Source organism: Ischnura elegans, chromosome 9 (genome assembly GCF_921293095.1).
Source record: "Ischnura elegans chromosome 9, ioIscEleg1.1, whole genome shotgun sequence".
Lineage (NCBI taxonomy): Eukaryota > Metazoa > Arthropoda > Insecta > Odonata > Coenagrionidae > Ischnura > Ischnura elegans.
Genome location: NC_060254.1, coordinates 52,227,141 through 52,242,961, shown reverse-complemented (window position 1 = coordinate 52,242,961; position 15,821 = coordinate 52,227,141). Strand labels below are relative to the sequence as shown.

The window sequence follows — 15,821 nt, the reverse complement described above, 5'->3', positions numbered from 1 at the left end:
AACTGAATGCATGTCCTGACAATAGTTACCGCAGTTCCTAACGTTGCCACTTTACAATAGCGCTGGGGGACCGGAAAAGTAAGCGACAAGAGAAAAACGAAAAGTTCGTGAAGCTCTCTTCGCTCTATTTTTTTATGGATTTGTCCTAGGAAGGAAGAATATGGGCGGAAGAAAAATTATTCGTTAAATACACGCTGAACACAGTTTAATCTTGACCGTGCATACCTCAACAGCTTTGCTAACCGTCAATTTCTCGTTCACTTTAGATGTCAGCACTAGAGGGAAGCATAAGTTTAACCATCGTTGTGTGAATGCACGGTAGTTCCAACGATTGCTGGAACAATCGTAATCTGAACGAGGCATATTGCGAGCTTTGTGTCTATAACGTCCCTAAGAACGACATATTGAGTGACTTTTTCCACATTTTAACCGCTTATGGACAAAATAATTAATTACAAATGGCAAAAAATGTCCTCATACCCATTACCACCCGCTTGAAGATTTCATGCGTTTATCCACCCGTTTTATTTATGTATATTTATTTTGGAGGAAGCGCTTGGATTTTCCCAGGCGAAGATAAGGACATTAGGGGCAGAGGAGATGGCAGCATTTCCCAGGAGTATTAAAGGCGCAAGGAAGAAATTCCACGGTGAAATAAATCATTTAATTAAAGACATAATGAGGTGGAAGCTCTGTTCGAGAGGTACCGGTGGGGAATATAAATCAGAATCCTCGCGCGGTGACCCGGTAGTTTTGATTTATAGGTTCTCGTCCGTAAGCGTTGTAAATCTCCCAATTAGGTGGGAAGGAGGGCAGGAAGAGAGAGATCTCTCTCCTGGAGAAGGGGGTTTCCTCCTAACTATCCCCCCCCCCCCTATCCATTCCCTCTCGAGCCTGAATGGAAGGCCACTCTCGGAGTCCTGGAAACGCAATAATGAGTTATGTTTATGGTTTCAATAAGAGCATTATTCAGGCTTGAGAAGGATTTTCGAACGTCTAAATAAACAAATGTCCTTTCTCTCCGTCTCCCGCTGTACGGCCCTCTGGGAAGTTAGAAGAAAAAAAAGTTGTTTTTACGGTCCAGATGTTTGGGAGGAGGAGGTCAGGCCGGTCAGATCGTAAAATCCCCGTGGGGAGAGGAGAATGCCGGCGGCCGGAGACAAAAACTGCGTTTGTCGCTTCAAAAATTCGTCTCGCGGCGTGGAGGCGTAAATCATTTTGGGAAATGAAGTTTGGTGCTCATGAATATGGGGATATTGGAGCGCGTATCGGGAAATTGAAATGCCCTCCGGTTACACTGGTATTCCAAGCGGCAAATATTTGAATAGCTCCTGTTAGGGAAAACCTTTAGCCTCCCTGTAATTGATACTATGTATTAACATCGTCGTATAACGACTTTCCTTCGGCGTTTAAACGATGTGATGCATTTTTAAAATCTGAATTGTTCCAGTGGAAATATTTTGGACCTAATAGGAACAGTGTATATCTTTTCACAAAATAAATAAATATTTTTTTCTATTATAAGGTCACCTCTCAGGATTCTTGTGGATACCTTGAGTTGAAGAAAGTTAGAACGTGTTACTGGTATGGAAATAGTAGATGAGTATCAAGCTCAGTTAGGCGTACTGCGTCCAGTTAGACGTACAGCTCAATTAGGCGTACTGTTAGGGCTTAAATTATCAGTTTAGCAATAGAAAAGAATATTCTGGAGTGTTATTGAACCTATCGTATGAGGTGTATTTCAAGTTAAAATAGTTATTCTACCGCTCAAATGGGTTTCCATTGAATAATTTAAGTATGTAACGTATGTTTTATTTCACTTCTTTTAACCTATTGCTAAAGTGTGGAAGATCAGTTATCAAACAAATAAAATTATCCTTTTTAATTCCACTTTACTTGATAGATAAACAATCACCCATCACATTTTGAATTATTTCTTGTGAATTCATGTAATGCAAGATATCAAGCATGCAAATGAAACAACTACTACTGAAGTATGATAAGTGATTGGCATGTAAGTCAGTACTTACGAATTTCAAGAAATTGTACAAAAACTGTGAATATCGTGAGGGTAATCGGTATGTTTAGCTGAATGTCAACTTAATGAAAGGGCTTTATTCGTTACACATTGTAACGTTTTAAAATATCCACTACTAACTTAAACAAATAATTTCAGTGCAATTCAAAAACAAACTCTATATTTTGAAACTTGGGAGCAAAAAACAACATCAAAAAGCCACCATGACTATCACAATCCCATTTATATTATCCGTACTACCACTCACTGAACCACCGCCATGAACTGCACCAGTGTGGGGGTCTTGAGCTCTTCGTATCCCTTTCCTCCGGTCTCTCTCTCTCTCGTAGACGCCTCCTTCTTCTCCGCGTCCTTTAATTCCTCCTGCCGATCCTGGGTTCTGCCGTATTTCTTCCTCCGGTCGCACAATACACCACTCTTTAATTTTTCTCCCGATCCTTTCTATCACGTCTATCTCTTCCTTCTCTCCATACCCGACTCCCCTTTTTCCGTTCAAAACAATCTCTCCGTCCCTCACTACCATTGTTAGTTTTAAATTATTTACAAACAACATGGTGGCTTGTTTACATTATGTTGCAACATCAATGCTTCAAAAAATTTTGAAGGCCTTTCAATCCTCTTCCGATACAGTTTGAAATTATGAAAAAATAATATTTCCTGCCGAATCCAGTTTCAGTTAAAATTTGTTATAGTATCTAGGTTAGCAAAATATAATTTTGTGGAAGAAAATCAAATCCCAACAGTCGAAACTGTGACATCTAACCATATCGAAATACGAAATTAGCTAAAATCATTTTTTTCCAATGAATAACTTCTTCACATGGTGCTGTAGATTGCGGCGTTGATTGAGTTTTCTATTCCATAAATTATTGCATCTTATAAAATTCGGGATATTTCTCAGTTTTCAAAAATTTCGGGAATGAATGTTTAATTTTGTTAACTCAATCATTCGTGCCAATAGTTCACGTGAAGGCGAAATCCGATCCTTACTCACGGTCACAAGGAATCAGTGGCTGAGCGTTCCGTAGTTAATGCCTTGGCCGGCAGAGGAGGTAGGCAGTTGCTCACGGTGGGAAGGATGGACTCCCGTCACTAATCACTGGCTACCGCGTTGTATCCGCCTCTGGTTCCAAGAATTACCGGGGATCACCGTGCTGGTCTCTCCCTTCCTCTCCCACCCCTGGGACTTAACGTTCCGAGTCAGATCCTCGTGCACCACCAAGCAAACCACGGCCACGACTTCCGGTTCGGAAATATGTAGTTTTAAAATTGGATAGAAAAATTGGGGTCCAAAAGTATTTCTTAAATATTTCTTTTCTTATTAAGAATGCAAAATAATCATAGAAATATAGGTAACTTTTTGGTGGAGTAGGTACCACAAAGGACATCGATTCATCTTCCCTTTCATTTGGCGGAAATAAAATAGTAGATAATGTTAGTTCTAATTGGCGGATATATCGTTCACTGATTTGGAAAGTTTTTTTCTGATTTGATAATGAAGTTCATTGCACTGTAACTAGTTGAATTTTACTGAAAAATTGAAATCTTAACGACATAATCTTTCATTACAATGAACATCTTTTAATGTGTAATAAAGAAACAAATTTGACTATTAAGTAAATGTCGAAATATTCATAGCAGACCGTTCTGTTTTATTGCCTATATATACCTTTCCATATTTAATTCAACAATACGATGGTTTACGTAAGGATGATCAAGCTAATGGAAGCATAAGTGTGTTAGAAAGAAAGTATTTTCAATTCATTTGAAGTAAAATCAAAGAAGATTATACCCTGTATGTTTCCACCTCATCAATGGGTGATTTAACACACGGTTAACGGTAATAACTTTTTCTATTAATAAAAAATTTAACAATGAATCTTGGCGCCCTACTAAATAGCTAATGAATGACGTGAGGCATGGATCCTAGGCAAAATTGTAATGGCTGCGACAGTGCATTACCTGGAATTGGGGCGAACTGGCGGCTGTGAATGGGGAAGTATTCGTGGCGAGGTGGAAAGGAGGAAGGGGTTTATTGCGGCCCGGAACGCGACCCCCGGGAAAAAGACATTCTGAGGCGCGACGCAATCAGAGCCACGGGCACCCCCTTGTGACGTAACAAAGCCCTCGGAAATCCATGTGCCACAACGTGCGACCGTGTCGCAAAATGTGAAGTTTATGTCTCCTGCATAGGAAGAGAAAACGGGCAACGACTCTGAAAAGTAGTAGAGAGTTGTGATAATAATTTTCCAAATATTATAAACGAATATGTTTCTTGACCGCTATGTTCATAGCAATCGTTTAATATTATCTTAAGATTTGTTCAGCCTTCCCACGGCTTTGGACACAATATAGTAATTCACGCACACCATCTTACAATGTTAACACATAAATTGCGAATTGCTAAAAGGTGTTTTTTATCTACGAGCTTCCTCATATTATCATTATTATTATTATTATTATTATTGCATAAGTTACAATTTGGCAACTGGCCAGGTGGTAACATGTATATACAAAAAATAAAAACACAACATCCCCACAAAGTCACATATCAACTAGACAGTTGTACAAATTTTAAAATTTAATTAAAATTTCTAAAAAATTAAATACTTTTTCAGCTTTTTCTTAAATATTTTTACATTATTAGGAAAGGGCACAAATAACTCTGCAGGCAATCTGTTCCAATCTTCAATTGTTTTATTCAGGTATGAAATTTTTTTAACATTAATGGTTTTTAACATTTTTAACATATAGTTGCATTCCCTGAAGATGAAAAATATGTTTGTCAAAACTTTGGCAAGGAACAAAATACTTTTATTGATCTAACCTCAGCGTAAGCTTACCTTTGGTTAAAATGAAGTTATCTGTATGTAGGCTACGTATGGTCAAAATCATGTAGTCGTTGGTTCAGATTTAAAGGAGTGAATTAGAGTTGAGTTGGCAATTTACTAAAGGGAATATTTTCAGTGGAATTAATCGGGAATGAAAGATGTTTCGGTATTTATGTAGTAAAACAAATTTTAAATTGGATCGATCATAATTTGAAATAATGCATTTTTGGAAAAAAAGAATCAAATGTAGTAAATAAACCATGAAGGCTGGATTCTACGGATTTAATGAGCACCTTCAGCGATGCATAAGGCTTGTAAAAAAAACGACATATGAAGGATCCGAAATGATTTTAATGTGATGAGCTATCGTGGAAGACCTTGAATGGGGCACTTGAGTAAATTTTGAGAGATTTCAGGAAATTATGGAGGAGGAAAGTAAATATTGGGAGCAGTTGTCGATTTTTTTCCATCTAGCAAAAAAAATTCGTAGAGCAGCGCGCCGTGGGCAAACACTCCTCCGACTGATGACCGGAGATAATACGCTGCGTGCTAATAAAGGCCGTCAAATTGAAATTTTCAAATAGAGTTGTTCCAGTTTTCGAAAGGATAGCTTCATATCCGAATCTCTTATGCTTCTTTTTTTCTCGAGCATGGACGCCGTGTAATCATTATTTATTCCATATCAGAGGCATATGATGACCTAGAAAAAGTAATTGCCACATTTCCGTGGTATATTTCTAAATTCTACCAGGGAAGATAACTCATAAGGACTCCGTAGCCGTTTACTTTTGAATAAGTATTTTTAGTGCTTACTATACCATATGATACTGTATTCCGCTGCTCTGGGAAACTTTAGAAATCAGGGAAATTCAGTCTTTGTCTTAATTCATTATATGTCCGGGAAATTTACGATACAATCTGGACTTTATCTGGATAATTTAACTTTCCATCCAGAAATTTAGAGAGGAAAATGGCACTAAGTCAATAAAAAGCCGTCGGCCGTAAAATATGCTTTTAGCACTGTATATTCAATTGCAAATCAGTGTTTCCAAAATACGGATGATGACTAAGACTTGAAAAAACAGTACACGCATTCATCAATTTCTCATTACCTCCGTAATTCATTGTTATATCTTGCCTTAAAAATCAGTTTTCATATTTGTAAGACGTTTAGTTTGCCAAAAGTATCAAATACAAGTCCGTTGGGTAATTTTTTTAATGTTTGTTTATCTACATACCACCTATCAGTCATTTCCCTACCCCGCATACTATCACGTTACATGAAAACAGTATGCTATGCGCAGGGTTAATATATTTAAAACAATATACTGTATTCGGTTCAAATCCCTGGTGCTACAGTTCACCCGTATTTTGCAATTTTGTTACAGCAGCGCAATCATATTTCAGCTTACAAGTAATTCCCAATTTAAAAATATCAGTTTCGATTTCTCGATTCCTTCGGGAAAAAAATTCGAAGTTTTTGACACTCAATTTTAAATGCCAAAGTTGAAGGTAGATTAATCAAAAATCGATTCCGAATAAAAATACCTAACAATAATTAACGTAGTCATCGTATATTGCAGTTCCCTATATAATCCCCGTAAATACTGTGTAACACTACCTGTTCGGCAGTAGCGCTGTAGCACAGTACACCAAATTATTTTTCGTTTATTTATTTTTAATATGATTGTTAGTTCAGTATATAGCTAATGAGAAAGAGAAGGTAACTAGTACGGTTGAATATTTTATGAGAAATGAATTATTTACAATTTTACACTAAATTGTTTATTTGATAGTTCATGTACTCTAAAGAATAGGATACACAGATGTATATTTTTGTTTTATTAAAAATATATACGAATTACTGTACGTTTTTTAAATATCTGTCATATATTTTTGTTAATCCGAGTCCACATATCTTATGAGTTTATTGGTGTTTACCAAGCTATGTCACGGGTCAGGGCACTCATAGTAAATTTAGTGTTTCGCATACATCCACATAGTACCGTTTATGCCCTAATCCCCAAATTATGATTGTTTTTCGAATCAAAATCTCCACTCTTGATCCATTCCTCGCTGGTCGTAGCTGCTGGAAAACTGAAATCATGTTTTACGACGCATTTGGCAATTTCTGTTCCAGCTAAACCCATTACCGCTGGATGTTATGATGCATTCGACTGTGGCTCCAACTGCAATGAACTGGACGAACTGCACATCTATTTGATCGAGCGACCCGTTTCCATATTTACGATACTAACTCGGCTTTATTATTTATGCCAACAAAATGAAGGGCGACGCTGCGAACGGAGCGCACCAGTGGAGAGAAAAGCAAACAAAACGGACCGTCGGGTCACGTGACCGGACTGGGAGTGGCGCCTGCGGTCCTAACGCAGTTCTATTTTTTGCTCTTTCATCGGTGATCTCGACTGAATACATGAATGGTATTGCAATTGCAGGGTTGGCTTATTTCTCAGACTAAGTATACCCCATAGCGCTTCAGGTGGAGAACTTGCTCGGCAGGACTCGGTGACGTCACCAGCTTATTTGAAAAAGGGTCAAGGCTGACATGGAAAGGTTTAGGACACTGGCTCGAATTCCGGTTACGTCAAATTTTTTTTACGACGAAATTCACTCTCAATGCATATGCTTAACTTTCTGTTTTTCTCAGGGAAATTTTCGAATTATATTTCTCCCATCACATTTACTGTGTTGTACCTCTTCACATGGCCACAACGACGGCGAATAGATTAATTGTTGGAATCGGAATATTGCGATGAATTTTTTCCAGGATAAATCATTTTCGTAAAAAATTCAGTCCTGGCCTAAAACGTTGTTTTATTACTTTTGATGATATAAGCCGCTATCATATGGTTGAGCTATATTTACATTTTTTTTCGTATCACCACTGAGGAAGAAAAAACGTGCACTGATTGGGCGCTCTATTCTGACGTCACAAACCCAATTATGGTTTGGATAAAAACACACACAAAGGAAATTGTTGGGTTTTACAACACAAGAAATAGGGGGCACATTTTCCAAATCGATTACAGCCCATTTACTGCTCCTATCATACATCCTATCACTGGCCGCTCATATTTTTATCCCTATTGAACATTGGCGCCATATATACAATTTTTTTGGCGTAAGTTCTGTAAAACTTGATGGTTTTTGCCGCAGATCGAACTTTTCTGTAATTGTTTAACAACTCAACAGTAATTATAAGTGAAAGGGAGATACTGTGGAACAAGGTCGGATCAGGATTTTTTCTTGGGGGGTGCCACAAGGGTTTGACCAGCAAACGGTATTCTCATATTAAGAGCAGCATACAACAATTACTGTACGAAATATACTTTTATTTTAATATAAAAGTTATCCTTATGAAAATATTAATAAAATAACTATATAATAACGACAGTTTTCTTCAATTTTTCCCTTATACAGCTTACATTTTTTATTAAATTTATTGTTTGTTTCTCGCGATCAATAGCGGATAAATCAGTACTGTCTCCTCTGATTTTCTGACTTTCGCGTCTCACCGTCTCGGTTCGCTACCTTCTTTTTTATATTGCCGCAAATGTAACTTTTGATGCCTGAATTTATGAGCGAAAGAAAAGTACCCTCTACATTAAACTCTATTACTGATTGCACAAAACAAAACGAATGCTATGATAACGGGGCGGTATTAAAATCTTATTTATTTTTTAAGCGTCTGGGGGGGCGGGGGCACGTGCCCCTGTGCTTTTCCCCTGAATCCGTCTATGCTGCGGAATGTTCCTATTGATGTGTGACGACGACAACACGTATGTGCCCCAACGAGATTCTTGTACATTTTTGCTCTGGCTCAGTGTTAGACTCAGAGGCCCTTGGAGACACCTTTAAGGGGTGAAATATCGTGGAATCAGTCGTTCATACCCAGTGCCCTCTTCCGACGAAAATCCAGTATTAATATATAGCTACATGGCGCCTTTCGCGTATTTCGGCGCGCGCAGACAAGTAAACAACGCTCCCCGTACCACCAAGAATTCAGATCTCCCGTTCTCACTGCGACTTTCCCATTTCCTCCACTTATATTCTCCCCCTCTCTTTAATAAGGTGGTCCGGAGTGGGAGGACAGCGGAATGTAGCGGTGGGTGTCGAGGCATAGGAGTGAATTACTGGAATTGAATGCCAAGGAGAGAATGGAAATTGTAATGGACTCTGAGCAAGCAAGCCGTCTGGAATAGGAGTGCGCGCTATTTACGATTTAATTAATCTGCACTCGACGTCATTCATTGCTCCAGACAAGGAAATGTCGCGAGCGGACGTTTCTCTCATCGTGGAACGAGTTTTGCGTTGATACATTTTGGGGGAACATATTTATGAAGGACCGGTGAGTTGAAATATTCTCATCAAGTTTCCAAAACGAGAAATGAATGGTCTCATTTTCTTGAAAATATCAAAATATCTACTTTTAACTGCACTTATCGGTTAAGGTAGCTGTTTCAGGTAGATACTTAAACAATAATTTGATTCAGGTGGTGCTAAGAGATGTGCGGGTCCCTCTACTGGTGCGTTGCTGTCCATATGCACGCATCCGAAAATCATAAACTTCATTAGCAATACTTTTCGTTTGCATTAAGCTAATAGCTAAATTCATCGGTCGTTGTCTTTCATTACGAAATTTAAGTTGATAAATAAATGTTGTGCCAACAGATGTATCGCGGGTATTCACCATAAGGAAAAATATTTGGGGGGACTGAAGCCCCCCAAGCCCACCCCCCTGACTAAGAGCACGGTCCCAGGTGAAATTTGATGGAGTTTGATAATGAATGAAAATTTAGAGTTTCCTAATGCCAAATAGATTATTCCAAGGAGGACGTCATCTTCAGTCAGTAGCGTAACTACCTAAATACATATATTACCTTTGAGTTGTTAGCGTAGTGTTCTGTAGCTGATGATAACGTTCTACGTCGAAACCATATTTAAATAAATTTTGCGGAATTCAGAAATCAATGTTTTTCATTCACGTATTTTATCGGCCCTCGTTCGTAAAAAAAGTCTATTTTTTTGCTTTAGCGAGTTTAGGTGACAACTACAGTGTCTTTGCATTACGCCTTGACAAGTGATACAGGGTAGAGTACAATATACTGGTACTATATACGTATGGGATTCACATAGGGATACACCGAGAAAAATTATTTGACTCTCACGTGTTTTAAACCCAAATCCTCTGATTCCCGATATTTTCTTCTAATGATTCTTTTCTGATGGGTTTTACCTAAAATGGGAGCGTTGCGGTCCAATTGTTAAAGCTTTAACCAATTGATTGATTATACCGCGTCGAATCTCCGAAGAGGATTTTCAACACGTAGTAACATAGTGCAAAGTGGACGAGGTAAAAACTCCCCCCTATCCTGAATGACCAAACGACTGTAGCTTATTCCAGAATTAGTCCAATCCTCACAAATCCGAACCAATCTAAGTAATAAATATTTAAAAAGATTAATGGTTTTGGTGGTATAACTGGTAGCCCACGTGATCGTAATAAAACGATTTTTTCTCGAGGTAAATTCGAGGTTTTTTTATAATTGTGCCAATTTGTTTAACAACACACAGAGTCACTAGCACATGCAATTTTAAGTATATATATTAAGCTATTCCAAATTATCAGTGTTTAATAATTTCTCTTTCCTTTACAGGTAAGTTCCAGTTCTTGACGGCATACTCTGCACATACCGTCTTCAAGGGTAAAGTAATAATTACTATATCTTCCATTTATCATAGTATTTTTATTTTGTATTATGAGTGGTAAGGATTGTAATGAATATAATTTTAAAATCCAAGGAATACGTTGAAAAAAATCAGGTGAAATATTTGAACTTTTAGAAAAATGTTATTGCCAGAAATCTAAATCCTCATTAGAAAAAAACTAAAAAAGTCCTCAATTTATAGGGTACTGGAGGCGGTTATATTATTTGAATACTTTCCAGCCTTTTCCATTTATACTTTTATTCATGCTGTACTACAAAGCTATTAATCTTAAGCGTTTACATGCCGGACTAGCAATCACCACAGGGCAAATCGGAACTCTTTCCAACGATTTATTTTCCAATCACGCTGAAATTAGCGTCAAATATTTTGATACAGTTTCGGCTTCGTAAACTATGTCAATAAAAATCTCACAAAGCGGTATTCGTTGTTTTTTTTAGGGTGTTACGTTGTTGTGAAATATACTTGACTTATTGAATTTTATATACACATATATGGGAGGTTAGTTTCAACGGAACTTCAAATCAAGTATAAAATGCTTCATTATAAAAAATAGTCAGAGGCCTTTTGTGTTCTTCTTTTTTTTTTATGTTCTTTTGTATCATTACATCAACGTAATCGTAATAATTAACTTATTTTATTAATTTGTTGTCTTATAGTAATAATAATAATATATAATAAAAGTTTCTCAGTAAACTTCTTCACCATTGAAGCTTTGTAGTATATTCAACGATTCTCAGTATTCCATTTCTTTTATGCCCTCTGGATTGTTGTTTATAAATCAATTTTAGCGAAATATTTTATGGACATTTCTTTGAGAATCGATTGGGTACAGTAAACTCTTTTTCAAGTACGAACAAGGAAAAATCTATTTTTCTCCTAAAATATTATGGTAAAATGTTACATATTTTAGGCACTAGACGTTGTGTATAGATAGTGATTAAAAGGAAAACGATCAGCCCATCCAATTTGCTAATGGTGAAATGCTTTTTAGATACCTTTTCCTGTAATAACCATTGTAGGGTAAACGTAATACTATTTATGATTTCATCAAATGTCATTTTTATTTCCCACCATTTTTTCCTCGTTCTCCTCGTGAAAGTGATGCGATTTTCCTCGGCTTGAATGTCTCTTTTGCGTATAAAAAAGAGAGGGCATTTAAATGCCTCGTTTGGTTCACTCCATCCTCCTCTTTATTACCGTGGACACCTACTGCATTCTCTTTCTCTATCGACAGAAATGGAAAGTGAAACGTCGGAGCAAATTGAGTGCCAAGTTCGCTGGAGTCAGGTTCCTCCGCGAATCGGAGCGAATGTCACTTTCGAGAATAGGCGCAGTATTCTTTTTTTCTCTTGCACGGCGGAATTCCACTTAAATAATGGTTTTACCTTTTCATTTTGCAGGTATTTTTATTGGTCTCTATAGTTTTTCAATGGACTGACCAGCTTTCATAACGTATGAATTCACCCGGAGTGTGTGTAACTGCCAAGGGGTACTCTAATTTGCTAAGTCTTATTGAAATTTCATTTGAGATTTAATAAAATGCTACTTTACTTCACTGTGCATGTCAAAATATAGATTATCTCTGGAAAAGAAATGTATGGCACTTCATTTGGTGCGGTACTTGATGAAAGTCAAACTTGGGCACCTCTGTATATTCCTCTCCAAGGTATAAAAAATGATGCAGTTGAGGTTATACTAAATCGAATGACTGTAAACGGAGCTGAATTCTCCTCAGGCTCCAGTTATGAGTGTAAAGTGAAAATTTATCCCAATTAAGGTCTGAGAGCATTGTAGCTTAACTTTAATTTTTCAACCTCGAACTACATCGCAACAGTATCTATATATACTATATATATACTATAGTGTGGGAGCATATATATACTGTGTATATACTCCCCACTATTTCCCCTTCCCTCAGCTATCCTTTACCTACAGTCTCCTACCTAACTCTGAGAAAGATGGTAATACGCCACCGAAAATTTAGTACTTACTGTGAGTGTTTTTTATCTTTTTTTGTGTCCTGTGATTCTGCCCAACCTGGGTTTTTTATGTTATTTACCTCGTCGAGGAAGATTTCGAAGAGTCTATATATATACTATATATACTATATAGTATTAATTTATTTATAAATATTATCGGAAAGTTGAGATTAATTGTTTTGAATCTTGGTGCTTGTAGGTTACTCTTTCAATGGTCCATTCATTCCTTTTCTCAATATTATAGCCTTTACCTCTGCGTTTTCTTCTCAGTCGGAGAGAAATAGAAAGTCATTCGTTGAGGCTCGATTACTCCGTTCCTAAAAAGGCGGTTCTGAGCACGGAAGAGGCTCCTTGACTCGAGTAGTCGGAGGCAAGGGGAGACGTAGAAGGGAGTGGGAGATATAGAGGGGAAGGGGTGGTAATTGACGGGGGTGAATGTGGGGTGGGGTGATTGCTGGAGGCAGAGTAGGTTTCATATCTCCCCTCCCCCTGTGAGATGGTAATTTTTCCCCCCCTCCAGGCCCCCACACCCCAAGCCAAAATGCTTGCATATTCTTCATTCTTAATAGTTGACAATTAGCCTGTTTTTCTTTGCCTGATGGAAATGTGCAAGGATATTGTTCCTCCTACGGTTTTTTAACATAGATGACGGAAAATGCAAGGTAATGCATGGAGAATGAATTGGCTGAGCTCTGAGTGAGCCACTACGGACTCACCATGACTTGATTCCCCTTGGCCGTGCCATGACGATCTGTAAGCCAAAATTCAGGCAAAAGGACTAGGTTCGGGAGTAACATAAAACATTGCCATTTTGCCTTTGATAGAACTATTATCTAAAACACTATCGATTATAATCTCATTGCTGTAGAATCCTAATTGTCGAAATATTATAGCTATGATCCTACATTTTTTAATTTACGGCAATACTCCGAGTGCCAATTTCTGAAATCTATGTCGTCATTGCTGTTTTTAAAAGAGGTATGAAATAACAGCATGAATTCAAGAACTTCCAACGATTCATGCGTAGTATGGTAGAATTTATTTTAAGCAAGCATTCTTTGCCTTATCACACAACCACTGGGATCTAGATTTATCTTAAAAATTCATTTCAATTTTTTTGTTTTCCGTGATGTGATAGTTTTACTTGTACCTATATTTCATTAGAATTAATTTTTTTTTAACCAAAGAATATTTCGTGCCGGTTCATAGTGAAATATAATCATTTATGTACTTAAGAAATAAAGGCCTTACGAAAAGCAAATTCCACATTAGTAACTTTTGGGATATTTGGTGGTTAGGTTATCCGCAGCTCCTAACGCGTGACTCACTCATCACGCGTGCCTCAAATCCACATTTTTCTCAAAGTATTTTGAACATGGATCGCGATGATAAATTTTTACGCGCATCCAGAGTAAACTACTTTACCTTCTCAAGGGGAATATTGTTAACCCTTAACCAGTGACGTGCAATTCTTGTTACACTACCAGTGACGTGCGGTCTGGGAGACCGCAACAAATCAAAAATTCATAAAATATTGCTACGCCATTTTTATTGTTTTGTTTAATTTTTCTTTGAATGCTTAACTATTTTAAAACCTATGTTAAAATTTTTACACTCCCAATACGAACCAATTTGTCATAAAAAATTGTGATTTGAAGCAGGATCAAAAAACTTATATCAAAAGCACTTGAGTTATAATTATTATATTTATGTATCAATATTTCGCCAGATTCAAAAAAGGCCTTAAATGTTAAAGCTGGAAGGCTAAGTAGTAAGTAGCCATGAAATTTATCCCGCTTATTCCTTTTCTTGATGCATTCTTAGTAAGTGACGTGCGGTCTCACAGACCGCTAATCGAGTTCAATTGAAATTTTACAGAAATTAATAAGAGGACCGTTAAATTTTAAAAGTGGGATGTCCTTATTATGCAAAAATATGAAGCTAACGAGAATTATAGATATTTTGAAATCTTAATTTTGAAAATATCCATAATTTTAGTCTCTCAGACCGCACGTCACCGGTTAAGGGTTAAAAGGGATTACGAGAGAGTTTTGTTTGATGGGAGCTTGTATGATATTGTTCTTTGCTCTGAGAGTGTTTCTTCAGCTCCGCGCGCGTTCATAAAAGGAGAGATCAAGGGACAAGATAAACTCTTGGGGGCGATGTTAGTACGTTCCATATTGTCCTCGAATTCATCCGCGTTCGGATCAGAATTCTGTGATCCGAAACGACGCCGCCATTTCGAAGAAAAGTGCACGCATAAAGATCGTGAAATAGTGCGGCCATGCGGCATGCGCCGTTGTGCATTTGTTTTTATATGATACGTTCGCGACCGGCCGCTCCAAAAAGGAGTTCGGACATGGTGGGCCCTGTCCATATAGTTATACTGGTCACTGCTGATGGGATATTTTTTTGCCATAAAAACTCGCATTAACCTGGCCGGTCTGACTATATTCCCACAAAGAAAACCATCGACGTCGGGCCTTATAGCCGTTATCCTGTGAAGAGCACAGTTTTGTTATGCGCAGTGTACGAGCGTAAAGAAACAGACACTATTTCAACTAGGCATGATAAATTCTGCTGTCTCATGCGTGACTTCGTAATTATTCGTTTTTAATCTTAATCGAAAAGCAATAAATTTTTATTCCGAAAAAGTTCATTGAAATGACATATTTCACGCCATCATCAGGTATGATTTTTATATTTGCCTGCTCCTGTAAAATATTCTTCCGAAGTGTTTTCCTGAGTTTTGCATTCAGCACTATGTTAATGCTTTATTAATTTTTCCTTCCTTTCAAGATTATAAATGTTATTATGCTAAGCTTCCAAACTGTAAATTGTATTGATAGATACATATCTAAATATTTCATTGACAAAAGCCATCTCAGGGTTGTAAAGGATAAAAATTATACTCATTTGCAAACGCATAATCTATAAGTCATCCTATTTTATTCTAATCCTTCTCTTCTAAGGTTTTAATGATAAATTCAGAGGGTTCTATATACTTTATTTGAGCATGTTAGTTTTTACCTGAGTGTTTTGTACATGATGGTGTATATTTCGTCTAAAACTGGTTTGTTTACATGAATTGAATTGGAATTTCCAAGTTAATGCTTTTCAATTACAATTAGCTTTGAGAGTTCATTGGTTTTATTGAATTTATGAGGTAAAAACCGAATTTAATGTTTGATTCAAAGAATAGTTGGTAATGATGTTTCACTG

The 15,821-nt window shown here is 37.2% G+C and overlaps 1 protein-coding gene across 11 annotated transcripts in view; it reads left to right on the top strand.

The window, feature by feature from the left end:
* Window positions 1–15,821, top strand: part of LOC124165409 (protein madd-4) — a 1,214,641-nt gene that overhangs the window by 1,007,394 nt on the left and 191,426 nt on the right. The window lies entirely within an intron of this gene.